Consider the following 7,832-nt stretch of genomic DNA (forward strand, 5'->3'; position numbering starts at 1 on the left):
ATTTTTTTTTTCCTTAAAAGGTGTGTTTGATATATTATATTGTATTATGTTGTATTATATTATTTTAATATAAGTATATTATATTATGTTGTATTGCATTAGTATTGTAATATTGTATAATATTTAATGCTACACTTTATTGAAGTTTTAAATTTTAAAAATTTAACATTATTTTCTAATATAAATGTTAAAAAAATAATCCTTCATATAATAATACTATAACATTTATTTTTTCAGCATTTTTTAAATAAATAACTTGTGAAATAAAGATAATCAAATCATTCAATCAAATAATCTCTAAAAATATCACAACAAAAGTTAATTATTAAAACATACAATATTAGTTCAAAAATCATCTTAGAATAATAAAGGGTAGCGTACACATAGTCAAACCAAAGTAGAAAAATACGTAAAATGTTCCTTTAAAAAAAGGGTAATTTCCACTTTTCTCCCCTAAAGTTTGGTGTATCTCCACTTTAATGGAAAGTACGGCTGTATCTCCACTTTTCTCCGCTGCTGTTAGTACAGTGTTTCGTATATGGTTAGTCACTAATGGTAATTTTGTAATTGTATACTTCATTAATTATATATTCAGGCTAATTTAAAGGTTTTCACTTTAAGAATAGTGTAGTCATAGAAACATGTTAACATCCACTGAGTAACAATAGATGTAATCTTTTATCCATTGTATTTTAACTCACAACAAAAGCCATGCTTTTCTCTTTCATCTATTGGAATCGAAGCTGCAAAAAAGCTCATAAGTAGGGGTGGGCGCGGTTCGGTTCGGTTCGGTTTTTTACTAAATTTTTTATAATCGTTCAATTACGATTATTTTAAAATCATAATCGCGATTAATCAAATTACCGAAATAATCAAATACTCGATTAATCGAAATAATTCGATTCGATTCAATTTGATTATTTCGATTATGGGCATATTGGACCTATTTTGGGCTTTTTAAAATTTAAAACCTTAAATTAATAAATCTACCACAAACATAAAAAGCTAACAAACAAAAAATTAAAATGTCTCAAAGTATGTTCAAGAACACATAACATGTTCAAATAACATGTTCAAAAAGTCTTTTTTTCCCATCATCAACCTCCACTTCTTGCACTTCTTCCTCATCATAATTTTCCATTCTGCACAAACACATGCAATAACATAGACATATTAGAACAAAAGAAGATAAAATCATTCATGCAAAATTGTGGTAAATCAAAAATCAGCACTCAGCAGCAACAAATAAAAAATCAGGGTAGAGCAAAAGATCAAAACAAAAGCAGGTTCATTACATAATTCCATATTGTAATCGAAACGCTTGAAAGCCATAATCAAACAACTTAACAAACCTGTTTAATGCAAAAAAGAAGCACAACCACATATTTCACAGGTTCAAGCTATGTACAAAAACCACAAGGCAATCTTATGTTACTAGGCTACATATGCACGAATGGATTGAACAAAACTATCAATCCTTTTCCTTATCTCTTCTGGATTGGCACCCACTAGTTTGTCGAATACAATTAAATTGTATAGGTTTCTCTTTTGTTTTATCTTTTTCACCTATAGTTCTATCCAGGCTCCTGTATTTATTTGGTCATTCTTATTTCATTTCCTTTTCGATTTCAAGCTTTCAAAATGTTGCAGGATTCTTTTATAATTGTTTCATTTATGATAATTAATACTTGAGCGGTTTCTTAATGTCATTGAGTATCTGCTTAATGTCTAGAGTCTGCAGATTGAGTTTCACTAACATGTTCATGCCTAGGGATGGCAAATTCTGGGTCCGGGTCTGGGTTTGGCCGTTTCGGTTGCGGACCCGGATGTGAATTTACTATCCCGGATCCAGATATAAACCTGGATAATTAGACCCCGGTTCTGGAACGGATTTAACCCAGAAAAATACGGGTTTCCGGATTGCGGGTTTCAAACCCGGATACCTATATGAATTTTTCTTTTCCACTTCTCTTAAGGCCATGGATACAATGGGAAAAATGGTACAACCGCATATCAATTTCACCCAAAAAAGCAAAAGCAGCAAAATGTGAAGCAATACAATTATAGAATCCAATTACTACAACAAATAAGCAAGCAAAAGAACACAAGCTACAAAAATTACAAACACAGATCATCTCCCTGATCACCATGTTCACCGTCACCAAATTCAGCACCAACCTCCTCATAATCCTTCCCCAAAGTCGTAAGATCCTCACGGGCTTCAAAGAATTCACCTTTCTTTATGCCCTCTAAACATTACATCAAATCAAATTTGTGGTCAATGCGAGAAAACACCTTGGCCTCACAAGCTGAGTTCAATATCACGCACACAGCCTCTACACCTTCGCGAGATCACCACCTGGAACAACAGTTGGAGGCTGGTAATTGATACCGCACTTGAATCCAATTTGACGCCAATTAACGAATTGAATGGCAGCTAACGACAATAATGATCAACACAGCCGTGATGGCAGCAAAGCAACAAAGGGGCGTCACGATGATGGCAGCAAAGCGGCATCACCACGATGGCAAGAAAGGCAATAGTTGGCGACTGTGTTCGATTAACGAAGAGAATAGGAAAATGGTGGCGGCTGTGTTGAGAGAAAGCTGTAAAGTATAAACTAGGGTTTCCTCTTTTCTTTTTTATTCTTTTAACTTTTTGTTTTTTCTATTTATATTAATTAAAATTAAAAATATAATATTTAGAATAAAGAAATCCGGGTTCAGGTTCTGGATATACGGGTTGACTCATTCTGGTTCCGGACCCAGATACATCTGAGTTTATTATTTTACTTCCGGATCTGGATATTATTTATATCCGGTACGGGTTGAACCCGGTCCGGATTATCCGGGTTTATGCGGGTCCGGGTCGGGTCCAGGTTATTTTGCCATCCCTATTCATGCATGCAGCTGCAACTAGTAACATGAAATAATTTTTGAAGTTTTATCTGGAATTTGAATGGAAATTAACTTGAACAAAATATTTAGATGTTCAATAAAAGTCCTCTACTCGAGCTCTGACCCATCTCACTGTTGATAAATGAAAACCAAAACATTGAAACTGTTGGCAAGCTCAAAGTGATTTCCATTGCAATTTCAGAAGAATGCCAAAAATATACACTTTACAAAAGTGATTCTCAACGTAAGCAATCTCAACACGAATTGATTTACAACTTAAATTTCTTAAAACACACCGAGCATAATTTGCTCTTAAATCATCAAAACAAAAAGGATCGTGTGCCCTGAAACTCCATCATTGGCCATTAAGCCTAGACTAATTGGACTCTCTATATATACACACACAACTTCAATCATCAACATAAATATATACAAACACAACTTCAATCATCAACATAAAACAAGAAAAACGACATGGATTACAATCATCAAAGAAAGAAATGAAAAATGGAACCTTTCTCATTCAATTTTTTGTTCTGCTGAGAGTTTTTTGTGACAGTGGCAACAATAGCAGATGATAGCGGCTACAGCAGGTGGTAGCGGTGGCGAAGACTCGGTGACGAGCAGCAGCGGTAAATCAGATTCGTGAAGGATGAGCAGCGGTGACAACTGACGAGCAGTGGCGACGACAAGATTGCAGTGGCGGTGACGAGCAGCGGGGATGAGATTCCAGCGGCTGAAGGTGCTGCGGCTGAATTTTAAAAATCAGCAGCGGCTGAAGAATGAAGATCAGAAGAAGAAGTGTTTAGTTTCGAATTTAGGGATTATTATTTGAATTCCAGTTCGGTTTTTCAGTTTTTTTTGTAAAACTGCAAAACCGAACTGACTGGTTTTACTACTTTTGTTATATTACTACTTCGGTTTTTTGGATGCAAAAAAAGGCATAAAAATCAAACCGAACCGTTGGGTTCGGTTCGGTTCTTGATTAATCAGTTTTTTTTGCCCACTCCTACTCATAAGCTTTTCTTTTTCATCTACTAGAATCGAAGCCACAAAAAGCTCATAACTTATTTCAATTATTCTCAAATCATTTTAAGAAATCAGAAGTTGTTAACAAAATGAAAAAGAGCCAATCTCAATTGATAACACCTGGGATGGATTCGATGAATCCAGCTGAATGGACTACTATTAGCGAATATCGTCGACGATCTAGAGATCATCCACTTGCATTAGAGCCAAGGGCTAGGTAACTGCAACTTTCCCTTGCTTAGGATTTTTTTGTCTTTTTTGCTTATAATGGTGATGGGATTAGTTAAAATGCGGCTGAGATGTTGTTGTTCATAGTGATGTGAGTTTGTGGGGATGATTTTTATATATATTTTTTCTTAAAGTACGAAAATGGATAACACGAACTGATGTTTCAGTTAACTCAAATTGATGTTTTTGTAAATTGTCCTCGACTTTATACAGGAATATCTTTTCTTGACCTTTACCTCCCCAAATACCTGAGATGAGAGAAACTTGTAACGAACATTTATGATCATTTTGTGCTGTACAAATTTTTCTTCATGTCTAAATAAGTACTAATTTTTTGAAAAAAAATTGAAGAAAAACTCGGCTAACCCACCTACATGTTTGTGATATTAAAAAAATTCTTAGTGATTTTAACTATAATATTTTAAAAGCTTTTTTCTATAATATTTTTAAAACTTTTTTCTTTTTTGTTAAACTTTGATTTCTAAATCAACAAAGAAATTTCAGTTTTTGTTAGGGATAATATGGTAATTTTGTATTGTTTATATACTTGGCACCAATTTTTGGAAGAAACTATCACCCAGCAGATCTTCGATAGCTTTGATTGTACTAGTTCAAGGGTATTTTCGTCGTTTACTCAGTCAACTAACGGGTATTTAAACACTGTACTAACGGCAGGAGAGGAAAGTGGCGATACAACACTACTTTCTATCAAAGTGGAGACACGCCAAACCTCTGGGTAGAAAAGTGGAAATTACCCTAAAAAAAACAGAGAGTAAAAACAAAAACAAAAACAAAAGTAGCATTAAAATTAGATCCACCAAATGAGAAATTCAATTCCTTTTTCTTCTCAGACCAAGTTCAAAGACAGCTCACTACATTCTCATATATACGCCTTTAATTTCCACCCACCAATGGCCCTTTTCAAGCAAATAATTCTAGTTGGAGTCTTTGGAGAAGGTTTGTTTTTGGTCTGATGCTTTTGGATTTTTTTTTTTATATTGCCCAATTTCACCTCCCTCTCGCTTACTCAATATGCTCTTCAAAAAAGCTCTTCTTTTTCTCTCTCTCACACCAACTTCAACTTTTTTGGATCCAAAACAAAACATAGTCTAGGAGAAGAAGCCACAATAAGCTGGTGTCGTGCGGTGGTGTTTTCACCTACCAGCAACAAAAGGAAATGCTGTTCTTTAAAATTTTAGTCCAATAAATGGAAATGTATACTCTTATTTCTTTTTCTTTTTTTCCCTTAATCTCAAAGCTCTATGCCTCCATAATAAAACTTGACATATGTTTTATAATTCAAGAATAATCGACAAATGAGAATATTTGAAAAACTTTTGTAGTGCCTAAGCTGAACTTGCAAAAATGTATAGAGCTTGATTTTAAAAAAAGGCTCAATGTTGATTTCTAGAAAAAGCCAGTCAAGTAGAAGAGAAGGGCCTTCAACTAAATAAGGTACGAGCCTATTAAGGTGGAGGTAGACCGATTATTGTAGGTCGGGTTTATAAGGAAGGCTATTTATCCAAATTGGGTTTTGAATGTTGTTTTGGTTAAAAAGGCCAATGGGAAAATGGTGCATGTGCATCGATTTTACAAACTTAAACAGAGCATGCCTGAAGGATAATTTCCTTGTCCTTGGAGTAGATTAGCTAGTTGACGCCACCTCCGATCATGAGATGCTAAGCTTCATGGATGCTTTCTTGGGTTATAACAACATCAGAATGTTTGATTCAATAAGGAGAAAACTGCATTGATCACCAATTGGGGGCTCTACTGTTACAGAGTTATGCCTTTTGGATTGAAAAATGATGGGGCAACCGAACAACGTTTGGTCAATAAAATTTTCAAAGACCAAATTATTAAAAGTATAGAGGTCTACATGGATGGTATGATTATTGAATCCATACAAGCTACTGACCATACATAAGACCTCCAAAATACTTTTAAACTCCTTCAAAAATACAATATGTGATTAAATCTTGAGAAATGTGCCTTTGGGGTAATGTCAGTGAAGTTTTTAGAATTCATGATGCAGCAAAGGGTATCAAAGCTAACGACAAGATTAGAGCTGTGCTTGAAATGAGGTCTCCACATATAGTGAAGGAAGTACAGAGTTTAGCCGGCAAAGTAGCAATATTGAGTCGATTTATCTCCAAAGCTACGGTGGAGAGAAGCCCTCAAGGCTAGAAAGAAGTTACAGTGGACTCTAGAGTGTGAAGAAGCTTTCCAACAGCTGAAGGAATATATGGTCCAACCACCAATGCTCGCCAAAAGGAAACTAGGAGAAAACCTTCTTTTATACTTGGTTGTTTCTGAACATGCTAAGCTCAGTTCTGGCTAGGGAAGAAGATCATGGAACACAAAGGTCTGTCCATTACACCAGTAAAGTGCTGGTGGACAGGGAGAAGAGATATTCTTTATTGGAAAAGCTAGTGCTACCTTTGGTAATCTTCACAAGGAGACTCAAGCGCTACTTTTAGGCCTATATAACAGTGGTCACAAACCTTCCCTTGAGGCAAGTGCTCTAGAAACTTGACGTGTTAAGAAGGCTTGTGAAATGGTCCCTCAATTAAGTGAGTATGATATTGTTTACTATCCTCGGTTGGCAATCAAGGCACAAGCCATCACCAACTTCTTGGCCGAATTCTCCTACGAGGAGGTAACCGTCGAGGTACCTGAGAAGCATTGGGATGCCTATATGGAAGGATCTTCAAACTTTTATGGTGGTGGAGCTGGTTTGATCATCGTAAGCCCCAGAAGAGTGAATCTCCAGTATGCATTGCAGTTCGACTTCAGAACTAAATACGAGGCAGTTATTGCTACGTTGAGAATCTATAAAGCTCTCAGGGCAAGAAAGGTTGTCATTAGGAGTGATTCTCAGTTGATCGTCAATGAGATTGGCTTAGAATATTAGACCAAGGTAGAGAATATGAATGTTTGTTTGAAGAAGAAAAAGTTTGATGATGGAGTTTAAGGAAGTGAAAATGGAGCAAGTCCTAAGAGCCAAGAACAGTGAAGCTAAAAACCTGGCTAAAATAGCCTTATTGGGGACTGGTCAATTACCATAATAGGTGTTAGTAGAGCATGTCCTTTCACTAAGCACTACGCCCATTGAAGCAAAAGTGGTAAGCTCTATTTGTTCAAAGGAATCTTGGATGACACCCATAAAGAGGAGAGCTCCCAAACAATAAGGAAGCCGCAAGAAGACTGAGGTGCAGAGTAGCTCGCTATTGTCTGATTGAAGAAGTACTCTACAGAAGGGTGCTTTCCTTCCTTTATTTGAGATGTTTAGAAGCAGGTCAGGCCGAGTATGTTTTGAGTGAAATACATCAGGGGATCTACAACAATCATTATGGGGTAAGTGTATCGGCTCACAAGGCTTTAAGACAGAGGTACTACTGGCCAACAATGCATGAGGATGCAAATAAGATGGTCAGAAGTTGTGATAAGGGCCAGAGGCTTGCTAAAGTAACATATATGCCCCCTAAGAAGTTAATTATGACGTCTTAACCATGGCCATCTGCTGTATAGGGAGTTGACTCCATTGGCTCAATACCAACCAAAAGAGCACAAGCGAAGTACACCATAGTAAGCATGGATTTCTACACAAAGTGGGCCAAACAGAGCCACTTTATTCCCTTACCAAGAGAAAAACTACTAAGTTTATTTGGAGGTCC

This window comes from Citrus sinensis, chromosome 8 (genome assembly GCF_022201045.2).
Source record: "Citrus sinensis cultivar Valencia sweet orange chromosome 8, DVS_A1.0, whole genome shotgun sequence".
In the NCBI taxonomy this organism is placed as follows: domain Eukaryota; kingdom Viridiplantae; phylum Streptophyta; class Magnoliopsida; order Sapindales; family Rutaceae; genus Citrus; species Citrus sinensis.